Raw genomic sequence first — 16461 nt, forward strand, 5'->3', positions numbered from 1 at the left:
TATATAATGTTTAAACAGGAAAGCAAGGTTAAACATGCTTTAAAACCAAGCAATGCAAGGGTTTAATACTGCTTTGGTTACTGGCTATTAAGACTATCCATTTTTTAGCCTTTTTTTGTCATGGGTAAATCCTTTTGGATCCCCGTCATACATATACAAGGTAGACGGGGTATATGCGATTTTTACCGGCTAAAAACTCCACAGTCGTCTCCAACAGCACTAGAATAACTCCAGGACCTAGACCGAACTCACCGAAACTCGCTTCCTTAGTCTACAGTCACCGTAAATGAACTGAGAGATGTCTGGTTGAAGCGCCAGGCCGAGCAGTACTTATGTAATACCCTTCCTGATTCACCTCGTATTTGATTCCTAATGACGAAGCTAAAACGCTTCTGAAATATACGTGTAAGGGTATGCTTTCTCCATGTGTGTGAAAATAGAGGACCTATGAATAAAATCTTATACACAATTAAATTACTTTAATCTGATACTATAAAGTTATTATAACCCCCGTTCTAGATATTTGTTAAATACAAACGAATACGAGTGTGTAAACAGCTTATAAGTGTAATCGTTCCTCATATCATAGTCATATTTATTCGCCAAATTATTCGCCGATAGTCTAAATGTGGCATAAAGGTTGAACCGATATTATAAATCGTGACGTTGGAATGATTGTTTCGTTTAGGAATTTTCATCTCGCGTAAATGTTTATCTCATTTGTAGCTCTATGTAAGTGTAGCGATAAGTAAATATTAGTATACCAATTGAAAAGTGATTTCATCGGTTATATGCGGATGTAGCTTGTTGACGACATTCTTTCATTGTAATGCAAAAAAACATATTTTACAAATTATCTATGACTGTTATGTGCATCGTTTTATTGTTAACGCGATGGCGAATAAATTGCGTTGGCCAGAATGAACTGGAATTTATGTAATTTCTAGAATTCTAGACGAACAATGTGTTTTCCATTTATGCTAGCGATGTGTTATCATAAATGTCAATGGATAATTAGAAAAAGAAGGATTCGTGGCAAAGTTACGACTCTGATTGTGAACTCGAAAATATTCGACGCTTAAAGTGACTTTGATATTAATGTCATTGCCCCTGCCGTTGTTACGCGGCATCGGTTAGTATATTCAATATTTTAGACCATTACAATAAATTCAATATATCACGCCTTTATCAACAAAGGGGTAAACAGAGATGCAACCAGGGCACCCACTTTTCGCCAAATGTGTTGAATACCATGATATGATAGGGAACGAGCCTATCACCATATCGGCCACAAATTTCAGACTTCGGGCTGATAATGAGCAGGAAACCCCAAATATGACTTAGCCCGACCCGGGTTTCGAACTCAGGTCTTCAGAACAGTGGTCGTATCGCACTAATAATACAACCACGACATCAAGACATTCCATCTATATGAAATACATATTTTTTTATAATTCGTCTGGTACTAACAATACGATTATTATTGCAATTGTTTATTAATAAGATTCTACATAAAGGACAGCTGGCAGGATACGGGTTGTATGCACCCTTCACCACTGCTATATACATAAATATGTTTAAAAAAAGCACACTTGATTCCACTCCCACACAATTTAATTTCCAATTGTTTTTCAAATACATATTATAAAACAAAGTCGCTAAAAGCTGTCTGTATGTGATCAATTTTCAAAAAAATTACTGAACGGATTTTTGTACGGTTTTTACTGAAAGATAGTGCAATTCTTGAGGAAGGTTTAGATTAATAGTACATTACGGTTTATGTTAATTGACTGAAATATAACGATTGCTATTGAAGAAGTCGCGCGGTTTAAAACAATCTCGTGGGCCGGAATTTACGTGGAAATAACTTTGTAACACACTTATTTTCACGCGGGCAAAGCCGCGGACCCACCTAGTTATATCTAAAAACGATGAAACATAAGCAAATGTCGACTAAGTGGGTTGAATCACCTAGGCGACATTTACTGCCTCTAAAAGCTTATTTCACTTTATCTCGATCTAATTATGTCTAGATAACGAGCGCCACGTAGGTGGTTACAGCTGAACAATACAGGTTACGTAAGCGATCCTTTATTCCATAACGTCACGGCATAATGATTACGACATACCTAGTCATCTCAATTACGCTTAGTTAGAGCCTTTACATTCCGAAAAACACTGTTTGTAAAGAGGGTTATGGTATAAAATACAGAAACATGACGCGTCTTTATCAATAAAGGAGTAGGCAGAGATGCAACTATTTGCCATGTGTTTTCGTCCCGTGATGGGACAGCGTGAGTGCCTTTCGCTATAACAGATTTCAGACTCTGAGTTAATACGTAGCAGAGAAAGCCTATATCACTGCCTGACCTGGGATTCGAAGCCAGGACCTCAGAGCGGTGAATGCACCGCGCATGCAATACTACATTTATTTAAAAGTTCGACGGTATTTTAATCAATGGAGTAGACTGGATAATAACTGATACAAATAGCGAAAAATCCGCCATAATGCGTTGTTCTAATTGCCGTTTTTCGAAATTTATAGCTGAGATGTAATAAAATTTGTAGTTTGTATAAGCTTGTATTGGACGCGAATTTACTATCTTGCTTTTGCAACGTATACCTTAGTACAATCAGCCATAATAATAGCTCTTTAAAACGCTTATACACATTAAATACAACCGAAATATTCTTTTTTCTTTATGTAAAATAAAGAAAACCCTTGGAAGTTTATTTTAGTGTAGAAATAATGATTGTTGATACGGACCCAAAAGAAGACGATATTAAATTTTGAAATTGACTTGTGGCCGATTGTATATAAAACATCACACGATGTGCTCTTCATTAGCAAACTATGATCTAAAAGTCAAAACAACAAATTAAAATGAAAACTCAAACTTCAGTAATAACTGAAGGTAATTTATTGTATCCATCGGAGTTTCTTTCTGCCTTTCTTCGGGTAGTCATCGCTTATCTAAGCTATCTAGCTAATGAAAGGTAAGTTGACTGGTAATTTAGCTAGGTTAGGGCTTTTATCGTCCCCACCGGTGAGGATCGCGACGCGTCCATCCCTTTATCTTTATCTAGATTATATACATCTTTTTTATTTTTTCTTTCCTGCCAGCCTGAGCTGGCTTCTTTGTTTACCTCATAGTTTTTAATTTATTTTATGACCAATTTAAAATGTCTTCAGTTATACAAGCGACTTTATTTAAGTAATTAAATATTCACATGTACCTTGACTTATAAGTGCAACTATGTTCGGCTACATGATGAATAAATCATTTTTTTTATTAGCTATTACAAAAAATTAACTAAATCCTTAAGTTAAAATCACGCCACATTTTATGAAGATAAAAATATAAGATGCAATCTCGAGTTGAGGAAGTTCATAAACATACCTCTTTGGACTGGATGCTGTCATGGTTTTTCCAGTTTAATTGCATATTCTGATCATAAAAAATAACCTTTGGTTATCAGACACCGTATGATTTATTTTATTATTACGAGTTAGCAATGTTGTGTTGGATAATTTTAAAATAGTATGGATGTGCCTCTTGTCTATGCTACACAATATAAATGAACTAAATAACAAAAGCAAATAGAAAACACAATATTACTAGTAACTAATCTTTACTAATATTATAAAGAGGAAAGTTTGTTAGTTTGCAGGGACTTTTCTCTGAAACTATTGAACCATTTTTGAAAATTCTTTCACTAATATGCAACTACATTACTCTTCAATGCTTAGTTACTTTTTGTCCCGTAAAATTTACGCGGACGGAGCTGCGGGCAAAAATGTTCTAATATATACCATTAAATGTAGTATATATACACTTGGGTAAGTAACGCTTTATTGTTAGCTATAGTTTAAGCATTATGTTCCGGTTCGAGGTACAATGTAATGTGCAGCCAATGTTCAACATTGAATGTTATAAATCACCGGGCGTTATGTTTTAGGATGATATTTAGTGCATTTGTTGCTTTGTTACTGTTTCTATATGTTAAAAACATTGTTTATATGCAGGCTTAACTTTTAGCAGCCTGCTCATTTCTTTTTCTTTTCTTTTAACATGTAAATTTTTTTTAATTTGTTAAGGGTCCGTTTATATACACTCATTTATGAAACTATATACATATCACAAGTAATACATACGTAATACAATAAAAGCATATTTGAACCAAGAGTAGCATAAAATATGCTAATTAAATTAGCAAGTTATTGATAACGTATCACGGATTTAACTTATTGCATATTTGTAATCTATTCTCACCAGATGATTCATTGAGACTTCATTCAAAATCTGATTTTGCTAGACTAATTGGATTGATGGTATAGGATGTGACTGAATAATCCCGGTTTTCAAGGCCAATCATCCATGTTTTTGGTTTCTGTTTGTAAGGCAAAAACATAATACAACTTTTTTGTTAGTTTTTTAATATTAGAATTTATATTATGTAGTATCTTGTAATTTTAGTATACAAACATTTTTGTTTATAACGTTTTTATAGAGGTTTTAAAGTCAGGCGGATCTTTAAGAGTTCCGGTACCTTATTATATTATCCATCTTTCAATTCTTACATAAAATGAAATCCATACTGAAAATTAAAATGAAAAAACGAAACTAGGAAAAGTTTTAATTGAAATTACATTTCCAAAGGTTATCCACAATATTTTTATAATACATTAATTAAAACACATATAAAGTATTTTAAAATCAGGTTATCGTATTGCTACTGTCTCCCCCGGTGGCGTAGTTTTATTGCGGTGCGACCACTGCTCTAAAGACCCAGTTCAAATCCCGGGTTGGGCAAAGTGATATTTGGGTTTTTCTGATCACCAGCAGCCCGGAAATTAGAATGTGTGCCAATATGGCGACAGGCTCATCTATTATACCATGGACGCAACACATTTGGCGAAAACTGGGTGCACCGGTTACACTTCTGCCTACCCTTTTATAGGACGTGATGTGTCTTTGTTTTTGCTACTGTTTATGGAGTGGATTTATCATTACCCAGTACGTCTCATCATGGATGATTTTAAACCGACATTCTATGGGTAAATACCAGGCACTTATCATGTTTGTTGATCTACTTTTTTAATACAGAGTCATTTTGACATTGCGTTACTAAATGAAACCACATACTCGTCTTCACCTTTGCTGACATTGTGCCAAAAATCATCCATTAATGACCAATATTTTCATGGTTTTAGTCACGGTTTTCTTGGTTTTAGTATTCAGATTTTTTTATTTATTTGTAGTTTAATGTGAATATGGTGTGTGCGTGGGTGTATTTCTGACATAAAGTATGATGTTTCTATTGCAACGAATTCTTTTAGAGTAGTAGTAGTGGCTTTAGGGCGCGTAAAATTAAAATTACTTTTTATTAATATTTATTATAATATTTATTCGAAACCTACACTTTTTTATTTTACATCAACGGCTCAAGAAACTTATTGTAAAGTGTTATTTCCAAGTAAATAAGTATGTGGTTTCATTTAGTAACGCGATGTCAAAATGATCCATATAAGTATTTATTATTTTGTAACATACTATATGTTATAAAATAATAATAGCTCTTAGTTTTTAATCCCAATAAGTCAACTATACTCTATGAGGAAATAAAGAAAACATTGACATTCACTCTGTCCTGGGCCGTTAATTAATAAATAGGAGGATGTTTTCTTATCATTTCATTTAGTATCTATAAGGATATGTGGATGAAACATAATTTAAATAAAATATGCACTTGTTTACTAAATGGGGGACGAATGGTTAACCTTGCAGTGTCTAAAGCTTGAAGATAAATATTATTATGGACCAATGAAAAGCCTGTTTTTATATGCCATTCGCATTTTATAGGTAAAAAAATAGCACAAAATTAAATAGTAAACAGTCGGATAAATAGGAAAAATCAAATGATGGCGTCGAAATGATTTTTTAATAAGGCATGCAAATGACATTATTATGAACCTATGCGATGTTGAGTGTTGCGTCGACTGTCTTTATATTTTGACTGGATTTGCAAGTATATTTGATAATTGAAGCACTGTATTCCTTTTGTTGTGTAATTTAGAAACACAACAAAATGTAAGTTAAAATAGTGTTAGGTATTTCATTTTGAGTATAATTTGAATATGTTCTGAATGCGATAAATTATTTGTCAAAGTCACTTCAAAGCGAAAATCGCTAATACTTTCTGACACCGATCTTATATTAAAACCAAACATATTTCAACGAATAATTTTAAAAATTCAAAATCATGTTGCATCATTTAAACGTACGTATATTTTAAACGAAACTTAATTTCCTTAGAGACCATTAAAGCTAAATATTGAAATACCAATTACTGTGAGGTAAAACCAATATTTTTACTTCTTATTTACAGATTACTATTTATCGCATAAAGAACAAATAAAGGATAATAATTGACCATTTAACATATTTAATGTAAGAACAGGTTTGTGTTAATAAAACGAATATTGCACATAATATATAATGTTAAATATTTTATATGTATACTGAATAATATGCTTAATGACTGCCTCACAGTTTTACCGCATGCGCGGTACGGCAGCACTGAGATCCTGGGTTCGAATCCCGGGTCGGGCAAAGTGGTATTTGGGTTTTTCTGCTCAGTATCAGCCCGGAGTCTGGAATTTGTGTCCGATATGGCTATAGGCTCACCCCCTATCACATCGTGGGACGGAACACACTTAGCGAAAAGTGGGTGCCCTGGTTGCGCTTAGCACACACCTTGGGGAAATAATGCTTGATGTGTGTATTTGTGTATATTCCACCAATGTTGCAACAGATTTGATTAAATGTTGATGAAATGCCATTTACTCAAATCAACTTCGTAGCATATAATTTTCCTTTTTTATGTTTATTAACTAGCAGACCTTTAACCCTTAACTATGGACGTAATTTTTTTGTCACACTACCACGGACGCGCGGTCTCTCGGACCGCTATGTTCTGAGTTAAAATACAACGTGAATATAAATTTTATTTTTACTCTATTTTATTTATTATTTTCTAGGCATATTGAAATAAAATAATTTAGAAGCTTTTAATCAATCCTTATTTATTTCTCACCTAATCAAATCATATTAACAGTTAAAGGCACTATTTGGCATAAATTTACTTGAGATCAGTTTAAGGGCTGAAAACTTTAATGAATTAAACTTTTTTGAAAAAATAACCATGTTTTCTATAAATCTAAGGCTTATTCTAACATAAAATCAAATAAACGTTTTCTTAAATTCAAACATAAAAATTTTGACAATGGTTCAATATGTATCAAATTATTGGCAGTTTTTCACAAGAGTTTGGAACACTGTAACTGTATGACCTGTTTAGAACTTATGCAATTAAAATTGGACTTTCTCTTTAGTTTTGGGGGATAAAGACGACATGTTTTGCGCTTTGACGAGTCAGTATCCTGACTAGGGGGTTCGTCTAGAGCAGAGGTTCCCAGATTTATATATCTCATAGACCCCTCTCAAATTTTTTTTGGTTCCGGTGGACCTTTTTATTTTTTAGTTTTGGCAGAGAAAGTACATTACTACTACCGCCCAGGAATCGCGGGGGGCTATGTTAGGCTCAACGTGCCTTTTACGACCCCTATCAATATTATCTGCCTATATTGATAGGTGACGTCAAGTCAACATTTTAGTACTGTACTAGCAAACCAGATACATTTTCGCGGATCCTCGCTTGGGGCTGATATTCCTTATAATGTTATCGTCTATGATAGAGACATTGGTATTATCTTCATTGTCACTTATATGTTTTCGGATAAAATAAGCTTCTGATAAAAGCAATCCTCGATAGTTTCTCATTATCAGACTGGTGTGACTCTAAAAGTAGATCATAAATATGTTGCAGCTGTGACCTTGGCGTTTATTTTGACGTAGATGCACTTTATTTATTGACATTTTGAATGAAAATAACATAAAAAAAAACATATTCGGCGAAAAAATTTGTATATGAAACATGGACGTGCGGTCTCACAGACCGCGGTTAAAGTTTAAAGACAAATAAATGGCCTTATTTGCAGCCGCCAACACTGTCTCCCATTTTAACACACGTTACGTCACTAAAACTAAAGCTACTGAGCGCCTTATACAAGGGGAGCAAGTGGAAAGGTGTAAACACGAAATTTTCAAACTGCGAGCGGCCTGTGAGACCGCGCGTCCACAGTTAAAGGTTAAATAGTAATTGAATAACGTTGTTTCTGGGTTCTTGCCCATTTATAATGTCTCAATACGACTCTAGGCTGCAGTAATGTAAAATTTATATTTGAAAATACTGCATTAAGTACACGTGCTATTAAGGTGCTCTTAAACAGTACATTCTTTTGAGTATATTAAGAAGGGGCAGCAAGGGCAGCTTATCTTTACCGCTAGAATTACGCGAAAATATTGTTAAGTTGCTCCCCACAATTAAACGGTGCGCTAACCCTATTTTTAAGGTTTACAGTCAAAATGTATACTATATATTAAAAAAAAACATCTCTCTACATGTGTTATCTTAACTATGGGTGTTTAAATTTTTTTATAATGTCCACATTATATTCTCACACACATTCAAATTATTGTCTCATTAATTTTTCAATAAAAATGCCACTGAAATAGTTGATTTCGTGCATCTCTTCCTAAAGTACAAATGATTTTAATTTGCAACCAATACCATTAAATAGACAATTTAATAAGAAATATTTTGGTAGGTTAAAAAATTCAAAAAGAACTAAAATGGATATTTTGAATGAATAACTCTGAATCACATATTTCCGCCGTAACTAGTGCACCGATTATATTTGGAACTAATGTTCAAGGCCGTTTGCTGGGTGTAGAGTCTTAAGGGCTATATATGATTTGGTTGCACAAAATTATATTACTAGTATAAGATCACTAATACAGACGATTACATAAGCACTACTGGTATGTTACTTGTTCTTTTGCTTAGGTTTTGGTTTTTTAAGAAGTTATTTTATTATATGTATTCAAGGGGCTTATTCCGTCTACGAGACTAATCCGTCTTTTTAATATTACGGGCGTTCTAATTAAAGGTTAACTTTGATAGCACTATAGGTACATAGGGATTTTTTCACTCTTTTACCCGTATGGCTATAAAAGTTGTACTTCGACTAAAATGCTCGTAATTTTAAAAAGACGGATATGCCCCCATGGACGGAATAAAGCTCCTTGACTATAGTAGATTTTTTTATACTTAATATTCATATTATAAGTTTTTTATGTAACGGTTTCTCTATAAGTCTTTTATTTGAAATTTGATTAGACATCTAATGTGAATTAGGTATTTCCAGATGCACGGATAAGGTATTTTTAATTTTAAACCTTGTTAGTATGTGATCATCCTCCAAGTATAACCTTAAAGCCATTAAACTCGCATTAAACGCAATTAGGTTTAATATCGATTGACTCAATTGATAGAAACAATGTGTATTGTCTCAAGATCAATCTACTTTAATTACTTAAATTACACATATTTTATTTTAAGTAAAACACTTAGGGTTGCCGCTTCAAACTTTATTTCCCATGACAATATGTATTTTATTAAAACCTTTGTTAGATATTATTTCAGAAAAAATACGTGTATTCTATCCTCTTACATATATATAATAGGTATATAAAAAGAAAACTTAATCAACAAAATGAACTCTATTGTAAATGCAGGAAACTTCATTCTTCTTTACTAGCGAAATGACTTTTTAAAGGATTTTCCGCTTCGTCGTACGAACACATGACCGTGACCGTCGTCGCTAACGGATGCGAATGAGGCCGTCAGGTCCTTTGCACCATTTCCGAACTTGGAAATCCGAATAACATCCATGTTGGGTAAACTCTGCAAAATATATTAGTATATTTATAAATAATGAATTATAAATTGAATTTTAAAATTAATTTATAAATGCAAAGTTAGTAATTTATCAATTAAAAGTTATTTTATTGGGACAACTTTATTTGACGCAGGTATCTAATGAATGATTAATACATGATATTTTCGTTTATATCAAATCTTGTTATTGTGGATCAAAGTAATGTATCCAATTTCAAAACTTTAATATTTATATGTCACCTCAATTTTTTTAATAATTTTTATTATAATAAAAAAATTTAATGAATTAAATATAACTAGTGATTACTTGCCTTCATAATCGCATTTTGAAAATTTTGAGTATCAATCACTGGAAAGCTGAAAGTAAATGGATATTACTAAGTAAACTGTTTTAAATAGCTTTATAGGAGAGTCAACAAATAAGAAGTAATTTGTAATTCATTTTATGGTAAATGAAGTTTGCGTCGATTGGGGGTTAATCTCTGAAACTACTTACTACTCCGATTGTAGGAGTTATTTGTATTATATTATATTTGTATTATATTACAATACAATATTACACATATATTGTATTGTATTATACTAGCCTATAATGTCCCAATGTTGGGCAAAGGCCTCCCCAAGATCCTTCCACGAATGACGATCCTGCGTTATAGTGAACCAGTTATTTTCATTTGATTCCAGTTCATCCCGGCATCTCTTCTTCGGTCTACCTCACCTAAGAGCAGTGTCAGGGCTCCACAAGGTAGCAATCCTGGCTCAAAACTCTTCAGGCATACGACAGTCTGTTTCTCAGTGCTGACGGCATGGCAGTCTCCGCAGTGCGTAGACGTAGGGCCGTTGTGATTGGCTAATATTGAAATACAACAATAATAACCAATCACAACGGCCCTATGTCTATTTCTCAGTGCCGTTGTACACTGAGAAACAGACTTGTTATCACAGCTTTACTCCGTCCTTAGATAAAAAACGTTTATGAATAAGGGGGTAAGAATATACATTAACATATAGTAGATGTAGTTATTATTATAAATAAGCCTTGGGATCTTCGCTCAGCAATTGAATCCTGGGTCGGACAATATTGGATTTTTCTACTCGGTATCAGCGCGGAATCTAAATATTATGCCCAATACAATAGCTCTATATAATAATATAGAGCTGAAGAGATAGTTTGTTTGAACACACTAATCTTAAGTTCGAATTGAAAAAAAACATTTTATTATTGGACAACCTATTTATCGAGGAAGGCTAACATCATCGATAACCAATACGAGCGAAGCATCAATGAAAAATATTACAAAACCGGGGATTTTTTTTTAGAGCTCCCGTAGCGTGCGTTGCGTAAAAGGCTAAAGTTCCGCAACAATCATGTATGAGGGAACTGTTCCTCTTAAAAGCTTCTAAAAAATATATTATGATTACGATGAATTTTGGTATGGAGATAGTTTGAGTCTCTGAAAAGGACATAGGCTTATTTATATTCCGAAAAAAAATATAGCGGAAATTTTATCCTAGAAAACTCTGTCACGCGAAGCCGCAAGCAAAAACTAGAGGTATAATGAACTTAGATTTTATGATTCTATAAAACAAGCAAAGCAACAATGTAAAAATGTATAGAAAAATACAGATTCTCATTGCGTTTAATTGCGGAACGCCATCCTACTGGTATTAAGTATTTATACAGGATTTTTCCTAAGCATCGAGAAGATTCATTCGATAATCGATTACATAATAGTGTTTATTAAAAGCACGCAATTGTATAAAAAATGTTTTGTTCATGTTAATTTCGAATTATGTCATTTTAATTTAGTCGTAATTGATCTAGTTGGCTACGGCTGATTAACTTATTATTAGTTGGAAAACGTTATGTTTTCTATGATCCTAAACGTAGAAGTATACATTTTATAGTCTCAGAAATGCATGTATATCAAAGTCCTGCTGGAATTATTCATGGAACTTGTCGTTAAATTATCGGAATAATATATAAATTTTATAAATTTTTTGAAATATTTTTCGTCCTATCTTCCACAGGTCATAGCGTTATTACTATTTGGCTATGCGCATTCCTTTCATCCCCTATCTGGGACCGTATTTTTTTTATTAATATCCCTGCAGTCTACTCCGGGGTAAATCTGCGAACAGGATACTAGAATCTCCCTGCTGGATGTGGAAGGTAGTGTGGGGAAAGAATGGGAAACCCTTTTGGATAGGCGGAGGGAAAAAGGAGAAGAAATGTTCACGAGCCCTCACATGGTGTTAATTTGCAACCATGAGGTATACACATCTGAATGAGTGCCTAGGACGGTGACATGTCCCCCGTGCATGGATGTGCATTCGGTAAGGAGACCGAGCGCACAGGAATTGCCTTGGGAGGAAATTGGGACTGTAATTACGTATTGCAAGGTAAACTTTTAATTGAATATAAAATTACTGTAGAGAAAGCTATTATGGTTATTAATTTATTATTAGGATAATTATTAGAAGGTATTTAAGGAATATATTAAACTGTACATACTGGAAATAGTAAATGCATCACCATTACGAAGTAAAAATCGTTCTACTTACTTCCCAAAATACGGAATAAAATCATCCGGATCCGGTACAGGAACGGCTAAAACCATTTAAATTAATTATTATCACTTATCATAAAATATTCTCTACAAATTCATTCAGTTTCAGAAACAATTAAACTAATAGAACAATATCTTTTTCTAAAAATATTTACTCACATTCAGTCGTGTATGTAGCAACAAAAATAATAAATATAGCAAAGACTTTCGACATTCTGAAATTGCAAAGTATTCGAGTCTGAAAACTATTTAAGTGCCTGAATTTCAACAACTGATGGGCTGAGCGATATATGTCCTATTATATACCTTGAAAAATCCTTGAAATGTTCAGTTTTCGAAAACAATGTTTCTGGGGGAGACTTGGGTTATCTGACAAAGTAGGAAAACTTGATTCACTTAATTTAACTTTTAATTAAGTTATTAAATTAAGGTATCGTCTACTTACTGTAGTGGTAGTTATGAGCCATGAATTTAAAGCCTAATAGGTCCAAGATTTACTTTTTTGCTTGTGTTTCTATTGTGCAGATTTTTCTTACGCGTGTTACCAGTGATGAGCCCATCAAAAGAGTTTAACGTAAAGTAGGTAGACGGTCTTTTAACAAAGCCAAATCGTTTCTGTAACATTCTTATAAAAATGTGTTGCGCCAACTCCAAATTCTATTCGTGGTCTATTGGTACTTCATAATCTATTGAATCTTTGGAAGTGAAATGGAAAAATTTCTAAATTATCTTTAGTATATATTACATAATCTATATATGTTTTACTTACATGCATCAGAAGTGGCTGCCTATTTTAAGTATTAGCAAAAACCTTGCGTGACTATTCTTTAAATGGTCACATTTCCCCACTCTGTTATTTACCGATATCGCAAACTACGCAAGCCTTGCCAATAATAAACAAATGAGCCCAATTTAAATTACAATGCGGCATTGAAACGGTGCTGACTAACTTCTATGAGGATTTTTTTTTGTTTCATTATTTGTAGTCAATTTTTGAACATTATCGTGTTTTGGAAATAATTAGAAGTGGCTTACAAAATCAGTTCGTAGAAAAATATCTGTTTTGCTTTAGAGCAAATTGTAAAAATGACAAGGATCACAAACTATTGTCTTACAAGGAATTATTAACATAATTTTTTAAAGAAACTTAAATAGTACGGTTAAAATTAATCATTTCTTGTATTGTTAGTGTTAACATATTTTGTTAATTGTTCTAAGGTATTGAATAAGAGTGGTATTTGCATCGAATGTACAACATCATACTAATTTATTCTTTGCTTCCGCCCTTGTACATGCTATCGTCTAATAGTCTCTCTGTGGCCTTTGTCTCAAATGTAATTTGTAAACGAATTCAAATGCGGGTTGATAAACTAATTGATTTTGGAATTTTCCTTAGTGTAATTACTACTTTTGTTACTCATTTTCATGAGATGTAAACCAAAAATGTTATTTAACATGATATGATCTATTAATCAAATTCTAGAAGTACTTGTAAAATTAATTTTTATGTATTATTTCTGTATTTTTATGGATCACTACGAATAATTTGGAATTAACGAGCGCCACAATTCACATTACAGATTATAAATAGTAAAAACACTATCTAAAATTCGAATTTGCTCGTAGCGTGACATTGCACTTAAATTTGTTCGTCACTTTGAAATATTAACGTAGTATCATAATACCCAGGAACTGTTGATTTTTATAAAGAGATGGAAATAGTTACTCATAATATGCATAAATGCGGTCTGTAATTCGTCCTAATAATAATTGGATTTTACATGAATTACGAAAGGGATGCCGGCAAGAATCGGATTATATGAACCCCCGGCCAATGCCAGGAATTACAAACTGTCATCAAAATGTCAACACAACAATGCTTTAATGCTGCTTGGCAGCAAATTTAGATAAAGAAGTATATGCAGGCGGTATCTCCAAGACTTCTTATGTTGACACGTAAGTTAGTTAGTTAGACATTGGAATACAACTATTGATCAGATTTTATCGCGCTTTTTTAACTATAATTTTGCATAATAATTGTTAAATGTAAATAGATATTACAATTAGACTTTTCGGACAATCGAAAAACGTCTGAAACGTCAGTAGAAAATTGTAATATAAAACACCGAGAAAATAGTTTTATTTCAACGCCACCTCTAATAGAACTAGCATCTATCTATATACGTTTTTCCTTCTACAGTTTTAAAATCTTCATATTTTGTTACGCCATTCTTAAAATCAACTCTTCATACTAATTAGTTATTTCAATAGCATGTGTTGTCAATAAAACGTGGCGTGACGTACGCAACTACGTCAATGACACTTGACGTAGAAGCTAAATATCATCATTAATTTTGGTAAGAAATAATTCAAGAGGAGAGTGGGAAGAAGAAAAGGAAAGTAAAAATAAGTCTTAGTCATAGTAAAGCCCGTTGCAGTAATTTCACCCCGCAAATTTATTCTATAGCACATTTGTTCAGGACAAAAAACTTAATGCAAGTGATGTCACGGCCAAAACTAGTATTAAGTCATAACAACAGATCCGGAATTATGGTTTGATTACAAACATGGATAAAAATATACAAACAAGGGTAATGACCTACTGACTGCTGGGAGTTTTGAAGACAATGAGCCCAAGGACCTTGCAAAAGCCTTGATGTTTGATTCCGTGACATACATTGATGATACAATACAAACAATATTAAAACTCCCAAGTCACGTATCGTTTTCTTAAAAAAAATTACCCTACCCTTATTTGTGTGACCTTTCTAAGTGTTTATATATTTCCTTATTAATATTGGAATTTATCTATTTTCTAATTAGTATTGGAAATATGACTTGGGTTTACACTATTCGTATAAAAAAAATGCTTTTTGAGCGGAAAAACACGACAAAATCTTTAACAATTCACGAACGCGTTTTATTTACAGCTTTTTTCGTCTTTACTGGACATCATTATTGTGATAAGTATATTCAAATGGGTCGCTTAATGGTATGTCTTTCTTAACCTAGCAATACAGTATACAGTTATATGCACTATCGACACATGAGGTCCTGAAATCAATTTCCAGGTCAGAATTTATGCACGTTGGTCACATTACATTGTACCCATTAAATACACAAGAATGAAACTTTGCTACGAATAATTTGCAATGAAATATAATCATAAATGCCTAGACGTTTTTGCATAGCAATTGTTCATAGATATGTTTTTTACATTTATCACCAGCTAATATAGTAATATAAGCTTCTCTCGTAGCTGCACTCGGCGTATAGCACTCAGGAACAAGATAAACTTTTATATATAGTGAAATATTTTTCAGAAACTTATAAAGAGTTCAGAAAATTGCCTTCTACATAATACGTATAGGTACCACCTCCAAAACTCCAACCACATTTTACTTCGCTATATGAATGAGTGATTTAATATATATATGTAGGTGTTCATTTACTTATGACCAAACACGAGTTTTAAATGGTTTTGAACAAATTTATTGTATTTGTTCATGTGTTCCTTGTGTACAGATGATTATCATCTTTATGTTTAACATTGCGTCGAATAATAGGTATAAAGGACGAGAAAAGTAAAATATTGTACGGTTCTGGTATATTTAAAAATATTTCGGACGTATTCTCAAATAAAACTTTCCGAGTTTTTCGATCTTGATATGTTTTTTACTCTCAAATACTTCTGATTGGATTCCAATTTAATTCAGAAGTAGGTACCTGTATATATTCCGCTTGTATGTGTGGTTATATGTATATATTAATACAAGTGAATTTCCTGGTGGTAAAATATATTTACATATATTCGCACGGAAAGCGATCATCCTGTGACCTTACACAAACTTAAAACCCGCCATAGTGGCATTAGTGGCCCACGTAAGTGTGTTGCGTTCCGGCATCAGCCTGTGTATATACGATTCCAACAGGCCGGCGTTATTGTGTCGACTGTGGAGGGTTATCTCTCGTCAGTCGACTTTCTATTGGAGCTCACTCCACTACTATTAGGTGAAGTGGGGTCACT

Source organism: Manduca sexta, chromosome 25 (genome assembly GCF_014839805.1).
Source record: "Manduca sexta isolate Smith_Timp_Sample1 chromosome 25, JHU_Msex_v1.0, whole genome shotgun sequence".
NCBI classification, from domain to species: Eukaryota; Metazoa; Arthropoda; class Insecta; order Lepidoptera; family Sphingidae; genus Manduca; species Manduca sexta.